The sequence below is a fragment of the Tupaia chinensis genome, unplaced genomic scaffold (genome assembly GCF_000334495.1).
Source record: "Tupaia chinensis unplaced genomic scaffold, TupChi_1.0 Scaffold000213_1, whole genome shotgun sequence".
NCBI lineage: Eukaryota > Metazoa > Chordata > Mammalia > Scandentia > Tupaiidae > Tupaia > Tupaia belangeri.
Genome location: NW_006159688.1, coordinates 978465 through 995467, shown reverse-complemented (window position 1 = coordinate 995467; position 17003 = coordinate 978465). Strand labels below are relative to the sequence as shown.

Sequence of the window (17003 nt, the reverse complement as noted above, 5' to 3'; positions counted from 1 at the left end):
GGAATATGTGTGTGTGCCCAAAATCTCAGAAGGGGAATGGAGAAGGGATCGCAGCATGGCCACCCCCATATGGGGTGATTTCTCACTTTCCCTTTCACTGTCCCTCTATCTCCCCAGTGAGCACACATACCCTATGGCAAAAACCTAAAAAAAAAAAAAAAAAGAAAGAAAGAAAGAGAGAAAGAAAGAAAGAAAGAAAACAAGATCTCTGAAATTTCCCCTCATATTGGTGTTATTATTTTGGTTTTGTTGTTAGTTTTTGATATAGGGTGCTTGCACTCACCAGAGAGAGAGAGAAAGTGAGAAATCACCCCACGGGGTGGGGGGGGTGGCCACATGGCAGTCCCTTCTCCTCCATTCTCCTCTTTGTGTTCACACATGCACAGGCACCTAATGTGTTTTTCAAGTCACCGGTTCCAGAACTCGAACCATGCAGTTGGCCATGTGAGATCCAGCCATTTTTACCTCCATGCTACCTGCTGGCCCCAGTGCTTATTATTTTTATTTAAATAATTGGTCAAATATCAAACTGGTTTTTGGTTTCAGAAAAATGTCATCTCTTTGTTTCCCTGAATCCCTGCTTGAAGGAGATTAAGCTTTTGTCTATTTCTGATCTGAGCACTGCTCTGGCTAGGTCCTCACCACTAAAGGAGACTGAACACTGAATGCAGAGTTTTCTCTGGACAAATGAGAGTAGATAGAGCTTGAAGAGAAGCTCAAAGAGAACCTAGACAATATAAAGCAATCAGGGCTTTGTTTCAGCTGCTTCATGACTGCTGGTGTACTGATAAACATTCCCTTTAGCCAACAATCGCCATTAGGAAGCCACATAAAGTCTCATGTGTTTTTTTGTTAATTACTGCTTGGATCTGGGTCAGGCTGATCCTTAGGGAAAAGAAGGTTAGATTTTACTTTAGTGATAGAGTTTTAAGATTCTTGAAAGAGCTTAATTCATAACATTTTCATTTTCACTGGTAAAATGAAAATGTACCCATGTAAAATGAAAATATGTTAGCCATATTGGCTAAAATGGAAATGTGAACCAAGATAGATGGAGGTGAAAATGGAAATTAAGAGACTCACATATAATACCATTATACTTGTCAATAGCATCTTACCTGATTTTATTTGCCAGAACCAGTTCATTTGATCTTTAGGCCCTGGAAAAAAGGAAAATGTTAGAGTACAGTTACATGTGGGAAGAAGAAATGGCATGACCTAGGTAGGCATGGACCTTAGAGAGTGATCATTTATTAATGACTACTTCAGTTTTTTCAATGTTTCCTGTGATCCACTGTCTCATCTAATTTTTATAAAATGTTCATTAGATAATAAGATATGTATTAATATTTGCAACCTAGGCTAACCATGGCATGGTTGTTTAGGTGCTTGAATCTCACATGGCCAACTTTCCAGCTCAAGTTCTGGACCCAGTGGCTTCAAAAACATGTTGAACATATGTACAACGTATGCCCAAAATCTTGAAAGGAGGGAGAAATGGAGAAGGGATTGTAGCATAACCCTGGTACAAGGGGGTTCTCTCTCCCTCCCCATCTCTGTCTCTCTCCAGGAAGCACACATGCCCTCTTGGAAATTTAAAAATAAATAAATATATAGATACCTGCAACTTGAAAGTCAAGAGAGGTTAAGGTATAGAAAGGATGATTGGCCCATAATCTTGCAGTGATTTAGAAATGGAAGTAGAGCTAACATTTGAATTTCCTTATATTTGTCTATGATTACATAAATCGCATCTTGATTCTAGTTATGAATTAGCTGGGGATTTGCCACTGGCATACTCAGAGAACTCAGGACTTGACAACCAATGATATTCCTTAAGTTGAGGCTCTCATATTCATGAAGGCGTTAAGCTGACTGATACTAGAGAGAAAGATGAAAAGATTTCTACTCAGAATTCCTACTTAATCTTCTGGATCCATGTGGTTTTCATATGTCTAGAGACTACTCCAAAAATACGACTGACTCAAAACAAAATTACACGGGTGAGACTTGGCTTAACATGTGTGGAGCTCAGATACAACAGAATTAAGGATGTGGCTACAGGCAGCAGCAGCACCAGTCTCCAGTCACTGAAAACACAGCCAGTCAGGCTGGTCGCTTTTTGGCTCACAGTCTTAGCAATAAAGTCTAGTAGGGTTAAGAAGATGAGCTATGGAGTGGAAACCATCACCCAGCTCTGCTATTTACCAACTGAGTGATCTTGGCAACTTAATCTCTATGAATGCCAGTTTTCTCATCTTCAAAGAGCAGATGTTATCAACATCTATCCTCTCAAGTTAACATAAAGATTAACTTTATGAGATAATAAGATAATTTGTACAGTGTCTCCTGTAGGTAAGTGTTATTAAAGATTAGCTAATACCATAATTGATTATTTCCTCCTCAAGGTTTTTGCCATAGGGCACAATATGCTCACCAGAGAGAGAGAGACAGAGACAGACAATGAGAGGAAAAGTGAGAGATCACCCTACATGGGGGATGGCCACACTTAAATCCCTTCTTCTTCATTCTCCTCCTGGGATTTGGGGCACATGCGCACAGTCACCCAGCATGATTTTCAAACTGCCTTGTCTGGGATTCAAATCACAGTTGGCCATGTGGGAGTCCAGCACCTTAATCAGTGCACCACCTGCTGCCCCTCAATAGTTGATTTTTTAAAAGGCTTTTCTAATGTCTTTCTGAAAGTCTTACTAGAACCAGCATATTTCCTTATTTCGATATAACAGTGTGTGATTTTTTTTCTAGTTTTTGAATCTGTATGTACAATAGCATGTCTTTCTGTGCCTGGTTATCTCCATAAGGCATAACACAAGTATGCTGATGTTCCATTGCTATTCCTCCAATTTAGACCAGGACAATACAATCCTGAGGGAATCTAGTGACTAAACAGATATTCCTAACCCTGTCAGAAGCTTTCTGTTTACCTTTACCTTCCAGAATTTTAATTTCTGTAATTGATGACTCAGGTTGTTTACATTCTATTTTCTCTTAGTCCATGTTCTCCAAGAAGGAGGAAGCTATGGTTCTCAAATACCATGCTTACCACTATACACAAAACCTTTCAGAACATGTGGATACAGGAGACAATATAAAAATGAATTCATGAAAAAGAAAATGAATGCTTTTTTTACTAGTGCATGTTGAGAGTAGGGAAAACATATAGTATCGTCAAAGATTTCGAGGTCCTTGTAAAGACTAGTTTAAGGTAGGGTCTTATTACAGTTCTCATTTTTAAAAGAAGAAATAGGAGACCACATCTCTAGAACATTCTGTATCTTGGAACTAGACCAGAATTTTCATCAGTTTCATCAGGACCACAAAGATTTGTATTAAGTAATGGGAATGGCAAGTAGTTAGCCAAATTACCCATAAAATGGTCATTGCCATTCTTGTGATCTGATGCACCGCAGCCACTCTGTGCTCTTCATTTTTAGGTTATCAGATGTTTCTCTGCTATGAACCCAAAGTGGAAATTGTTCAATACACAGAAAAACTATGAGACTGTGTGAATAATTTCACGTGATAAATGTCAGGTTGATAAACTATTGATTATCTGGATATAAAGTCAAAAATCAAGTAAAAATTTGGTGATGCTGCTAAATCGTCTGGATTTTTGCAGAAGTTAGAAAAGCTAAAGACAGTGACAAAATTTATATTTTTCTATATTGTCATAAGGCATAATTAGTACCATTATATTATTTTTAAGACCTTACGGTGAATCTCCTTTACTATTTTCTGTGTCTTCATAGTTAGCTCTCAAGCACAGAGGAAGAACATAACAGCCTAAAAGGCAGCTGAGAGAGATGCTGGGACTGGCAAGGAACTTACCTTCCTCTAGAAAGATGAACCTATCTTCTAAACCAAGTATGGCTTCTAAATATCTCCCTCAGTCCTCAGCCTTTACAACACTTCAGGGACTTTTGGGACCAATTTCTCTCATGTCCCTAATCCCTGTCTGCCAACAAGCGCCAAGTCCTGGCATGAATCTCATCACTGCTGCTTCTTCTCAGAATTCAGTCTCACCCTTAGGAATCGTAGTCAAATCAAAGTATCTCTTCAGTGGTTTTACATCCTGGTCTGTTTTTTTGTTTTGTTTTGTTTTTTAATCAGTCTTTTTTTTTTTTAAGAATTATATAATGTAATTTATTTTAATTTGACCAGAGAGACGGGAAGAGAGAGAAGGTGAGAAAGGAAGCCACGAGGTTCAGGACTCAAACCATGGTCAGTCATGAGGGAGTCTAGCGCCCTTAACCACCATCCCACCTGCCAGCCCCATCCTGGTCTGTTTTCATGTAAGTGAGGCATTTACCCTTCAGAACCTGGTCATTAGGAGTGTTTTAACAATCCACAAGGGGGAATCAGCAGTTAGCGTAATGGCTATGTTGCTGGACTCCCATGTAGTCAACCGTGGTTCGCGTCCCGGACCCGGTGTCTTAAAACTCATGCCGGGCGCATGTGCATGCTTGTCCAAGATCCTGAGAGGAGAATGGAGGAGAAGGGATTGCGGCGTGACCATCCCCCCTGTGGGGTGATTTCTCGCTTTCTGTCTCTATGTCTCTCTCTGTCTGTCTGGCAAGCGCACACACCCTATAGCGAAAACCTCTCAAAAAAAAAAAAAAAAAAAAACAATCCACAGGGAAAGTTCCATCAGTAACAATGGTATATAGACCTTGGAAAGTAAAAGCAAGGGAAAAAAAAATGCAATGGCCCTAATAGCCACTGGTCAGTAACATTTAAAGAGCAGACTAACTTTTTATTGGCCTTTGTCCTCATGATGTCATGTTCTTTCTGTATTTTTTTTAAAGATTGTTTTTAGAGGTTAGCTGGCGGTATGGTGGTTAAGGTGGTTGGATCCCCACATGATGGGCCATGTTTTTCAAGTCCTGGACCAGCAGTTTGAAAAACACACTGGGTGCATGTGGGTATGTGCCCAAAATCCCAAGAGGAGAATGAACAAGGGATTGCAGCATGGCCATTCCCCCTGGGAGAGTGCTTTCTCACTTTCTCTCTCTTTCTCTGTCTCTGTCTCTCTCAGGTCAGTGCACACACCCTACACAATTTTTTTTTTTAAAGATAGTTCTTATTTTCTATGGTGGTATCATTGGGTCAGAAAATAAGAACCAGAATAGTCTACTCTGTAATAAGATCACTAGTGTTATTTTCATAGAGAAAAAGCAGATCTTAGTGTAAGAAGTTTGGCATTTATTGGGGAAAATGTCCCACCAGAAGAACTATTCCTACCTGTAGATTTAGGGGAAGACAGAGTTGAGGTATCAAGTAGCAATATCTAATTGTTTTGTACATGTATGTAACCCGGAGCTTTGTAACAAGACATCTTAAATAGTAATGTTAACTTTTTTTTTTTTTGAGAGTTTTTTGCTTTAGGGCACATGCACTAGCCAGAGAAAAAAGAACAGAGACAGTGAGGGGGAAAGTGAGAAATCACCGCCCCAAGAGGAATGGCCACACCACAATCCATTCTCCTCCATTCTCCTTCTGAGATTTTGGGCATGCATGCATACATGCCGGGCGTGATTTTCAAGACACTGGGTGCAGGCCATGTGGGAATCCAGCAATGTAACTGCTACATCATCTGTTGAGCCCAACTTTTTCATTTTTAATATTGGGTCATCAGAAAAGTCATGACATACTTTTCTGGTTTTCTATGCAAAAAATCATCATAACTTTTCCGATGACCCAATATTTTAAGCTGAAAATTATATTTCAATCTGTTTTTGCAATTAAAAAATAATTTATGATAAAAAAAGAAAATACATACTAAATATTCTGGTTTCTTGTAGCTATATAAAAGGCAGTGAGAGGGACCAGCATTAGTGTAATGGCCATGTCGCTGGACTCCCATGTAGTCTGCAGCAGTTCGAGTCCCAGATCCGGTGGCTTAAACTCACACTGGGTGTGTGTGCGTGTATGCCTGAGAGGAGAAGGAAGGAGAAGGGAGGAGAAGGGATTACAGCATGACCATCCTCCATAAGGGGTGATTTCTTGCTTTCTGTCTCTCTGTCTCTCTCTGTCTTTCTGACAAGCACACGTGCCCTCTACCAAAAACCTCTCCAAAGAAAAAGGTTGAGAGAAAAACTAAACATATGATTATATTGATACAAACCCTTTGAAATTTTTTGCAATGAAAGTCAAATTTAGAATTAACCAAAAATCTTATTCTTCAATTATTATGGAGCTATGTAGACACAACCCTAGGGTATGTCTTGGAACCAGCAGATGATGTAATGGCTACATCTCTGGACTCCCATGTAGTCGACCACCGTTTGAGTCCTGGACCCGGTAACTTAAACTCACACCGGGCGCATGTTCATGCATGCCCAAGAGGAGAATGGAGGAGAAGGGATTGCAGCATGCCCATCCCTCAGGGGGTGATTTCTCACTTTATATCTCTCTGTCTCTTTCTTTCTGACAAGCGCACACGCCCTATAGCAAAACCTCTAAAAAAATAATAGATTAAAAAATAAATAAATAAATAAATAAATAACAGCCCTAGGGTATGTCTTTAAACTTCTGAAATGCATTATTATTTCTTCTTTCATTAATTCATTTGATGTCACTACCACCATAGTGGATTGCCACCATTATTTTCATAGGACTTAAAAATTCCCTTTATTTTCAATGGGAAGTGTTAACGGATGGGAAAGTGTCAAGCTGTGTTGTGAAATCCTTGGTTCTTTGGGTCCAGATCACTAAAATTAGAGATCTGTCCCTAAGCACAAAATGAAACCACAACCACGAATGAAGTAGGTAGAAAAGAAGATTTAATAGAAAGGAAAGGAAAAGAAAGGAAAGAAAGGAAGTACACCCAAAAAGGTTTTTTGGGGCGGGCAGATTGCCAGGTGACAACCGCGCTTGGTACTAGTTAACCGTTATTTTTAATTACTAGAGGTCATGAATATTCATTAGTGGGAGGCCCCTTACGCCACCTATGTCCTTCCTTTAAATTTGAATCCATACGTTCTTTTCCTGCACCTGTGCACCTTCCTCACAGGTAAAGAATGAGGAATTTCATCACCTAATTGCTTATGGTGCCCAATGCAGCCAGGATGCCCCAATTATACTGCCCAATTAGTCCATCGCCCTAATAGGAATTGGGGCAATGACCAAAAATGCTTGCTTAGGTCTTTTTGATAAGAGAAAAGTCTACGAATCATCCCTGTGCATATCCCTCAGGCTTCAAGGAAGGAAGATGGCAAATTGCCTCACCCTCCTGGCACCCGGAGCTAGATGAACCTTTCGCTTTTCTCTTAGGGCTGCCCGCTCACAACTAACTAACTGCCTATCACAGGAAGAATTTGGAAAAAACACAAACATGTTCTTATAGTCTTTGAAAAATATACATTTAGGGTCAGAGGGTGGCACCGGGCTAACACAGTGGGACTCACATTGAATGGTCCCCAGTTCACATCCTGAGATTTCCTGGACCTCCATGTGCTCACTTGCTCATGATTCCAGTCTGGCTATGGCTGAGGGGGGATTATGGCTTGAGAATCCTTTTGTGGTCTCTCTCTCTCTCTCTCTCTCTCTCTCTCATAAAAGAAATAAATAAACTTTTAAAAATGTATGTCTAGGGGCCGCCAGGTCACATAGTGCTCACATCACTAGACTCCGACGTGGCCAACTATGATTCCAGTCCTAGATCCAGAGGCTTAAAAATTATGCCAGGTGCGTGTGCATGCATACCCAAAATCCCAGGAGGAGAATGAAGGAGGAGGGATTGCGACATGGCCATCTGCCCCAGGCGGTGATTTCTCACTTTCCCTCTCACTATCTCTCTCCTCTCCAGCAAGCATATGCACCCTATAGCCAAAACCTTTAAAAAAAAAAAAAAAGTACATATCTAAAAATAGTGTAAAAATATATGTAAAATTGGTTCAGCAAAATTTTTTGAGAGTTTTTTGCTATCGGTGTGTACACTCGCCAGAAAGACAAAGAGAGACAGAGGGACAGAAAACAAGAAATCACCCCCCAGGGGGGATGGCCATGCCACAATCCCTTCTCCTCCATTCTCCTCTCAGGATCTTGGGCACGCACACACACGTACCTGGCATGAGTTTAAGCCACCAGGTCCAGGACTCGAACTGTGGTCGACTACATGGGAGTTCAATGACATAGCCATTACACCACCTGCTTTTCCCAGGTTCAGCAATTTGTTAAAGTATTTTTCTTGTTTGTTTCTTTAAATGGAAACAAACTTTTCTTCCTTCCTGAACCCTCTGGAATTGGAAAATATTTGGGAGTACTCTTATTTTGTAGCAGAAGGGTTATTTGCATAAGTTCAATAATGCTTGTTGCATTGAATCAGAAATTGGAAATGTTATTGGACAGGGCTTTGACTGAAATGTCATACCTGAAGATTAATCAGAAACTTATGGAACTAAAGTGGATCTCAAGTAAGCTAACAGAAGCTCTTAGAAAGATGACCTGGCACCATAAATAGTTCTGCCTGGCAGAGAGGATTAGAGAAGATATATGAAAGAATCAATGACATAAAGCAACCTGGACTTTTCCAGCCCAGCATTGTATTTCGTAGAGATTGCAAAAGAGCAACCACACCAGAAGATTATCTTGAGAAAGACTTTGAAGGAAGAAAAAGAGACTGATCTTTACTAGTAGATGATATATCACAGAACACTCGGTAGGCAGGGCTAAATTGAGGTTTATGTATGACTTGTGTGCTGGGCTTTTGCTTTTCAACAATTTGAGTAGTTGACATATACATATTTTCTCAAAAATATTTAAAACCATACTGTCTCTGTTATAGAGTCACAAACAAAATTATAAGAAATGTTTTGAACATTATCTTTAAAATTTAGTATTTTTAAATTTTGAAAGTTGTTTATTAACTGTCAAGAACTATGGAGTATGAGCAAAAAAAATTTTTTTTTTGGAGAGGTTTTTGCTATAGGGCACGTGCACTCGCCAGACAGAGACATAGAGACAGAAAGCGAGAAATCACGCCCCAGCGGGGATGGCCAGGCCGCAATCCCTTCTCCTCCATTCTCCTCTCAGGATCTTGGGGATGCACGCACACATGCCCGGCGTGAGTTTTAAGCCACTGGGTCCGGGATGCGAACCACGGTTGACTACGTGGGAGTCCAGTGACATAGCCATTACGCTAACTGCTGGTTCCCAAGCAAAAATTTTTTGATATGTAAAGTAAATATTTGTAGAAAAATGTAAAAGTAAATTAATGAGAAAATGATAATAACTAAAATAAAATAAACAATTATTTTATAATAATAATAAATACAATTAAATAAATACTTTTAAATAAAATTTTAAAAATAACATATATAATTTTTTAAGTGTTCTTACATAATTCATTCTCATACCAATCTTGTGAGGCTGAAATAACTATTGTTACTACTTGTTACTGATATTAATCTATGGAATTTTTACTATCGTGTTGGGCGTGTGCATGCATGTCCAAAATCCCAAGAGGAGATTAAAGAAGAAAGGATTTGTTGTGTGGCCATCCCCCCAGGGGATGATTTCTCACTTTCTACCTCTCTCTCTTTGTCTCTCTCTGGCAAGCACATGCGCCCTATAGCAAAAACTAAATAATAATAATAACAGGGAATTTCATTACCCTACTTTCAGCAAAGGACAGATAATTTAGACAGAAAATCAGTAAGGAAATATTGGACTTGAATTACACTCTAGACAAAACAGAACTAACAGACACACATGGAACATTTCATCCAACAGCAATAAAATGCATGTTCTTAGGCACACATAACATTCTTCAGGAAGGCTCGTATATTAGAACACAAAACAAATCTTAAAGAATTTAAGATTAAAATAATATTAAGTACCTTTTCTTTTTTTTTCTTTTCTTTTGGAGAGGTTTTTGCTATAGGGCTCATGCGCTCACCAGACAGAGACAGAGAGACAGAAAGCGAGAAATCACCCCTCAGGGGGGATGGCCACGCCGCAATCCCTTCTCCTCCATTCTCCTCTCAGGATCTTGGGCACACACACACATGCACCCGGCGTGAGTTTAAGCCACCGGGTCTGGGACTCGAACCGCGGTCGACTACGTGGGAGTCCAGCGACATAGCCATTATGCTAACTCCTGGTCCCTAAGTACCTTTTCTGATCACAATGGCATGAAACTAGAAATTAAGAACAGGAGATATTATGGAAAATTCACAAATAAATGGAAATTACAGAATATGCACTTAAACAATCAATAGATCACAGAAGGCATTTTAAAAAATAATTTTTAAAAAACTTCTGAGATGGGCCGGCAGGTGGTTTGGTGGTTAAGGCACTGGACTCCCACATGGTCAACCATGGTTTGAGTCCCTGACCTGGCAGCTTACTTTCTCACTTTCTCTATCTCTGCCCCCCTCTGGTCAAATTTAAATAAATAAATAAATAAAGTTAAATAAAGTAATTCTTAAAAGAGTCTTCTGACAAATGAAAACAGAAACACAACATACCAAAATGTATAAGATGTAGCAAAGGCAGTCAGTCCTAAGAGGGAAATATATATAGCAACAAACGCATATGTCAAAAAGAAGGAAAATATTTCAAAAACTATTATAATGTGACAACACAAGGAACTAGAAAAACAATAAGATAAACCCAAAGTTAGCAGCAAGAAAGAAAACAACCCAAGGATCTAAGCAGAAAGAAATGAAACAGATACTAAAAAAAAAAAAAAAAAAAAAAATTAGAAAAAAAATTCACCAAACCAAGATTTGCTTTTCGGAAAAGACAAAAGTCAGCAAATTCTTGTCAAGATTAGAGAAAAAGGAAATTTAAAAATTAAGATAAATAAAATCATGGGCCAGCCTGCGGCATGGTAATTAAGGTGACTGGATCTGATATGACCGACTGTGTGGTTTGATACCTGGGCCTAGAGGCTTGTTAAAAACATCCCACATGCGTGTGTGTGCATGTCCAAAATACCAAGAAAAGGAAGAAATGAAGGAGGAAGGATTGTAACATGGACATCGGCAGGGGGCACTTTCTCTCTTTCTGTCTCTCTCCACCAAGTATATGTGCTCTCTAGAAAAAAAAAAATTAATGAAAAAGGAGACAATTGTAACTGACATCACAGAAAAACAAAAGACCATAAGAAACTACAAGGAACAATAATAGAACAACAAGTTGGATAATCTAGAATAAATAAATTTTTAGACACGCACAACCTACCAAGAATGAATCATGAAGAAATAGAACATCTGAACAGACTGATAACAAGAGATTGAATCAGTAACTACAGACCTCTTATTAAAGAAAAACCCAGAAACAGATGGCTTCACAGCTGAATTATAAAACATTTAAGAGTAATTAATACCAATCCCAAAGAAATTAAAGCAAAGGGTACACTTCCAACTAATTTTACAATACCAGCATTACACTAATAACAAAAGCAGGCAAAATACTACCCCCCCCCAAAAAAAAAAAAAAAGTACAGGCACAAGGGAGGGATGGTGGCACAGGAGTGAAATGCAGCTCTCTGAGAGGCTGACCCATATGGGCAGTTTCCAGAGCACGCATGTTTGTAGACCCCCCTGAGTATGCCAGGCACACAGTCTAGAGCTCATAGTCTGGAGCTGTCTGAAGCTGAGGGCAGATTGGAGAATTAAGAGCCTGTTGGTATTCTCTGTGTTTCTCTTGCTCATAAAAAAAAATAAAAATTCTGGACTGGCAGATGGTGCGGTGCTTAAGACACCAGACTCTCCCATGGTCAATTGCAATTCAAGTCCTGGACCTAGCAGCTTGCCTTCTCACTTTCCTTCTCTCTCTCTGGTCAAATTTTTAAAATAATAATAATTGGGACCAGCAGATAGCATAATGGTTATGTCGCTGGACTTCCACATAGTCAACCATAGTTCAAGCCTCTTAAAATTCACATTGGGTGCATGTGCATGCATGCCCAAAATCCAGAGAGGAGAAGGGATTCTGGTGTAGTCATTCCCCCTGGGAGTGGTGATTTCTCTCTTTCTGTCTCTCTGTCTCTTTCTGTTTCTCCCTGTCTGTTCAGCAAGTGCATGTGCCCTATAGCAAAAATCTCTCCAGAAAAGTTAATTAATTTAATTAAAAAATAATTCTTAAAAAAACAAAAATTTTTTTAAAAATTACAGGCCAATATCCTTTATGAGCATAGACCCAAAAATCACCAACAAAATACTAGCAAACTGAATTCAATAGCACATTAAAAGAATTATCCACCATAATCAAATAGATGTAAATCTGGGATGGAAGTTTGGTTTAACATACAAAAACTGATAAATGTGATACATCACATTAACAAATTAAAGGATAAAAATCAGGGCTGGCTTGGTGAAATAGTGGTTAAGGAAGCCAGATCCCACATAGCCAACTGTGGTTTGAATTCCAGCCCCAGTAGCATAAACAACACAAAGGGCATGCATGCATATAAGCCTGAAATCCCAACAGGATGGAGAAATGGAAGACAAGGGATTGTGGTGAACCACATCCCATTAGGGGATGCTTTCTCCCTCTCTCTGTCTCTCTCTCTCTCTCTGGCAAATACACATCCTTTGGCAATACAAAAGTAATAATAATAAAGAAATAAAAATAAAAATCATATGACCATCTCAACAGATACAGAAAATATTGACAAAATCAAATACTCATTCATGACAAAAACTCTCAACATATTAGATATGAAGGAAATGTATCTGCATTCAAGAAAAGCCATATATAGAAAATTCACAAATAACATCATACTCCATGACAAAAGTTGCAAATTTTTCTTGTAAGATCAAGGACAAACCATTGTCAACACTTATTTCCGACATCATCCTCAAAGTCCTAGCAGAACAATAAAGCAAGAGGGTGGGAAAAAAGCTTCCAGACACAGAAGGAAGAACTGAAACTGTGGGGCCAGCAGATGGCGCAGTGATTAAAACATTGGACTCCCACATGGCCAACTGCAGTTTGAGTCCTGGACCCAGAGGCTTGAAATTCATGCTGGGAGCGTGTTTGTGCTCAAAATCCTGAAAGGAGAGTGGAGAAGAAGGGATTGCAGCATGGTCATCCCCTTTCTGGGGTGATTTCTCACTTTCTCTCCCTCTGTCTCTGTCTCTTTAGTGAGCACTCATGCTCTATAGCAAAAATCTCTCTAAACAAAAACAAAAACAAAAAGAAAGAAAAGAAATTATCTCCCACTGAAAAAAGATTTATAAAGAGAACATTAAATTAAACTAAAGGCTCCACCAAAAAACTGTTAGAACTGATAAATTCAGCAAAGTACCAGGTTATAAAATCAAAATAGAAAAATCAGGAGACTTTTGTTTTGTTTCTCTTTTTTTTATCCAAAGTGTTTTTACACACTAGTAACAAACTATCTGATAAAAACATTTAAGAAAGCGATCTTTGGGCCAGCAGGTGGCATGGTGGTTAAGGTATTGGACAACCACAGCTTTTATCAAGCCCTCAACCCAGCACTTTGATAAATCATACTGGTCACATGTGTACATGTGCCCAAAATCCTGAGAAGAGAATGGAGAAGGAATTGCAGCATGGCCATGGCCCCTGGGGGTTTCTCACTTTCTCTCTTTCTTTGTCCCTCCTGCAAGCCCACACACCCTATAGCAACCCCTACCTAAAACAATCTCATTTACAATTTCAAAAAGTAAAAATAAAACAAGGGACCAGCAGATGGCATAATGGTTATGTTGCTGGACTACCACATAGTTGACTGTGGTTCCAGTCCCAGGCCAGCTACTTAGAACTCACATTGGGCACATATACATGCGTACACAAAATCCTGAGAAGAGAATGGAGAAGGGATTACCATCCCCCCCAGGGGGTGTAATTTCTAGCTTTCTGCCTCTCTGTCTTCTTCTGTCTCTCCAGCAAGTGCACATTTCCTGTAGCAAAAGTCTCTCTCTAAAAAAAAAAATTTTAAAAAAGAATAAACTTAACCAAGGAGGTGAAATATTTGTACACCTTAAACTATAAACACTGATAAAAGAAAGAAATTTAGTCATTCTTTAAGAATTATTTTATTTTACTTTATTTATTCATTCATTTTAATTTGACCAGAGAGGGACAGTGTGTGTGTGTGTGTGTGTGTGTGTGTGTGTGTGTGTGTGAGAGAGAGAGAGAGAGAGAGAAAGAGAAAGAAAGTGAAAAAGCAAGCTTCCAGGTCCAGGACTCAAAACACATTTGGCCATGTGAGAATCCAGCGCCCCCAACCACCACGCCACATACTGGCCCCCAGAAATTTTTAAAAAATAAATGCGAAGAGACCGCCAGCGCCTCGGCTCGCCCAGCATCCACGCCTGCCTGCCTGCCAAGGTTTCAACGGATATCACCAAAATGCCATCTCAAATGATGCATGCCATGGAAACCATGATGTTTACATTTCACAAATCTGCTGGGGACAAAGGCTACTTGACAAAGGAGGACCTGAGAGTACTCATGGAAAAGGAGTTCCCAGGATTTTTGGAAAATCAAAAAGCCCCTCTGGCTGAGGACAAAATAATGAAGGACCTGGACCAGTGCCAAGATGGCAAAGTGGGCTTCCAGAGCTTTTTTTCACTAATTGCAGGCCTGACCATTGCATGCAACGACTATTTTTGTAGTACACATGAAGCAGAAGGGAAAGAAGTAGGCAGAACCAACCAATTACTCCTATCCTGCTTAAAAGTTCTCCCACAGGGTCACTTAAGGAATCCGTTGTAGCTCCCCCTGTATAAGGATTTCATGAGTGGATGAAGACCCTTAGAAAATGTACAAAGAAAATTTGACTCCCATTTGACAAACAGAGAAAGAAAAGTGAATAAAATACCAGACAAGCTTTTGATTTTCATATTGTTTGCATCCTTTTGCCCTCAATAAATAAAATCTTTTTTTAGTTCCAAAAAATAAAAATTAAAATTAAATAAAATAAATAAATGACAAGATAGGCTATGTTCATGAACTGGAAGAATTGATACTGTTAGTATGTCTGTACTACCTAAACCAGTCTATAGATTTAATACAGTCCCTACCAAAATTTCAATGTCATTTTTATAGAAGCAGAAAGTAAATATTAAAATCATATAGAAACACAAAAAATCTTGCATAGCCAAAAGAATCTTGAGCTAGAAGAACAAACCTGGAAGCATCACAGAACATTACTTCGAAACATAGTACAGAACTACGATAATCAAAACAACATAGTACTAGCATAAACACTGAATAGGACCAGGATACAAAACCCAGAAATAAACCTACATATTTTTTAACAAATGTGCTAAGAACACATGACAGAGAAAATAGAATCTCTTCAATAAATGGTCCTGGCAAAATTGGTTATCCATGTACAGAAAAATGAAATTAAACATTTGTCTCATGACATATACAAAAATTAACTCAAAATTAATTAAATAATTAAACCTAAAACTACTGGAAGAAAAATAGGGAGACTATTCCACAACATTGGTCTGTGTAACAATTTTTTGGATATAATTCCAAAAACAGAGATAACAAAAGCAAAAACAGACAAATGATATGGCACCAAATTAAAAATTTCTGCATAGTAAATGAAACTAAGTGAAGAGACAACTCACAGAATGGAGAAAATATTTACAAATCATGAATATGATATGAGGTTAATATCTAAAATATATAAGGAACTTCAACAACTCGTAAGAAGAAAATAAATAACCTGATTTAAAAAGGGCAAGGACCAAGGGCAGCATGGTGGTTAAGGGCACTGGACTCCCACATGGCTGACTGCAGTTCAAGTCCCAAATCTGGCAGTTTTATTTCTCTCTCTCTCCTCCCCCCTTCTGGTCAAATTAAAATAAATAAATAAATAAATAAAATAAAGGTGAATAAAATAATCCTTTCAAAAAAAGAGGTGAGGTTAAGGACCTGAACACACATTTCCTCAAAAATGATGCCCTCAAGTTTATGAAAAAATGCTTAGCGGGAACCAGCAGTTAACGTAAGGGCTATGTCGCTGGACTCCCACGTAGTCAACTACGGTTCGCGTCCCGGACCCGGTGGCTTAAAACTCACGCCGGGCGCGTGTGCGTGCGTGCCCAAGATCCCGAGAGGAGAATGGAGGAGAAGGGATTGCGGCGTGACCATCCCCCCTGTGGGGTGATTTCTCGCATTCTGTCTCTATGTCTCTCTCTGTCTGTCTGGCGAGCGCACGCGCCCTATAGTGAAAATCTCTCCAAAAAAAAAAAAAAAGCTTAGCATGAATTAGGGAAATTCAAATTAAAACTGCAATGAGGTATCACACCTGTTAGAATTACTTTTGTCAAATAGATGAAAGATAGCAAGTGTTGGCATGAATGTGGAGAAAATGGAACCCTTGTATAGTATGGACAGGAATGTAAATTCATACAGCCATTATGGAAATCAGCTCCCATGAGGATGCCACAAAACACTAAAAATAGAACTACCACATGATCTAACAATATTACATTTGGGTATATATGCAAATCAGTATGGCAAATGGATAGCTGCACGTCTATGTTCACTGCAGCATTATTCACAATATCCAAATATGGATGTAATTTATATATACATGTGTGTGAGAGAGAGACAGAGAGAGAGATTTTCTATAATGGATTTCTATTTGGTCTCTCTCTTTTTTTTTGAGAGAGAGAGAGAGAGATTTTTGCTATAAGGTACTCACCAGAGAGACAGAGAGACAGAGAGACAGAAAGCAAGAAGTTACCCTCCAGGATGGATGGCCATACTGCAATTCCTTCTCCTCCAGTCTCCTCTCGAGATTTTGGACACACATGCATATGTGTCCAGAGTGAGTTTCAAGCTCCTGGGCTCAGGATTTGAACTGTGATTGACCCTGTGGGAGTCCAATGCCTTAACCACTACATCACCTGCTGGTTGCTCTATTTAGTCTTTTTTTTTTTTTTTTTTTTTTTTATCTATTTAGTCTTTAAAAGGGAGGAAATTCTCTCACTTGCCACATGGATGAATCTGGAGAATGTTATGCTAAGGGAAATTAGCCA

General features: G+C 39.0%; 1 pseudogene; it reads left to right on the top strand.

Moving 5' to 3' along the window:
* The first annotated feature begins 14349 nt into the window (after nucleotides 1–14349).
* On the top strand, nucleotides 14350–14644 carry LOC102468000 (protein S100-A10 pseudogene; annotated as a pseudogene).
* Nucleotides 14645–17003: the final 2359 nt, after the last annotated feature.